This window comes from Gekko japonicus, unplaced genomic scaffold, assembly GCF_001447785.1.
Source record: "Gekko japonicus isolate JY-2015 unplaced genomic scaffold, Gekko_japonicus_V1.1 scaffold2568, whole genome shotgun sequence".
In the NCBI taxonomy this organism is placed as follows: Eukaryota; Metazoa; Chordata; class Lepidosauria; order Squamata; family Gekkonidae; genus Gekko; species Gekko japonicus.
The window spans coordinates 37,371-38,855 of NW_015165899.1; positions in this window are offsets into that span (position 1 = coordinate 37,371).

Below are 1,485 nucleotides of genomic sequence, written 5' to 3' on the forward strand. Positions count from 1 at the left end.
CCTGGGAAAGCCAAGATTCATCTGTACTTCAAAGGGGATGCAGGAAGCTGACATTTCACACCTGGCCAGATGGCATTCCATGAGATAGAGTGTAGTATTTCAAATATCGCCCAACCCATAGAATACCTGCCCCTTTTCTACATGCACCAATCAGGGAATTTATGGGATGGACTTGTAAGTAGGTGGGATTACAGATTGGCAAGGTGCCACCCACCTGGAGTTTCAACTATAAATCGAAAAGACCATGCTTTAGGTCTTTGGACTAGCCACATTTTACCATCAACGCAAACACCATGCTGCAAGTCTTCTGGCTGGCCACATTCTACTCCCCCCCCTTTCATGCTTTAAAACTTTTTGTCTTTACCGGATCTCTCTGGGATGTGCAGTCAGAGAGATCCACTCACACGCATGCACACACACTTGACCGGCTGGTTCTGGAACAGTGTGATGTAGGTAAAACTTCTAGACACTATTTTCTGTCCCTTTATTCTTCATTGCAACAGACAAGACTTCTGGAACCAGGCAAGTATGAACTGATTCTCCTGCCCACCTCCAAGTAAATAAGAAACTATCTATATATCTAATCTCCAACAGATGGCGCCGTGCGGATACTTAGTCCCAGGAAAAGGAAGCTCCCTCTGGCCCAGGAGCTTCTCCTACATATTCAGTAGTCTACCAGTGCCTGCAGAAAAATCCAAAAACTAGAAAAAACCATTCAGGGATGGCTGAATTTCCCCCAAAACCTTTTGAAATGGCCTCTGCAGGGATCTGCTTCAGACACCAACTGTGAGAGAGAGGTTAGAACGTTCAGGGCGGGGGGGAAGAGGCTTCTAACCGGCTCTGTGAGTCAAAGGGTGTGGGGGAAGGGCCCTTTTCCAGGCCTCCTTTGGCTTTTCAGGGAGGGAGGGAGTCTTGGGGCCTGGCCTGGGGAGTCCCTAGAGGTTTTGAGGTCGGATTGGGGAAGGGAGAGGCCACAGCTGGGTATAATGCCACAGAGTCCACCTTCTAAAGCAGTCATTTTCTCCAGGGAGACAGATCTCTGCTGCCTTGAGTTCAGTTGTAAGTCTGGGGTGGGGGGGGTTCCTTCAGGCCCCACTTAGAGGTTGCCAAGCCTAGGCCTGGCAGCACTTTAAGGTTGCCAGGTTCCCCCCCTGGCCACCGACGGGATTCTGGATAAGGTTGCCAGGTCCAGGCTGGGAAACTCCTGGAGATTTGCGGGAGGAGCCTGGGGAGGACAGGGACCTCAGTGGGGTACAATGTCACAGAGTCCACCCTCCAAAGCATCCATTTTCTCCATGGGAAGTTATCTCTGTAGTCTGGAAATGAGCAGGAATTACAGGGGATCCCCAGGTCCCACCTGGAGGCTGGCATCCCTCGGCAGCACCCTCTGGGTGACTTGATACCACCTGATTTGCATGACTCAAGTAGGCCCAGCTGCTTGCTACTGTTCATCAGCAGCCACCCTATGAAAGCCGGTGCGGTGCA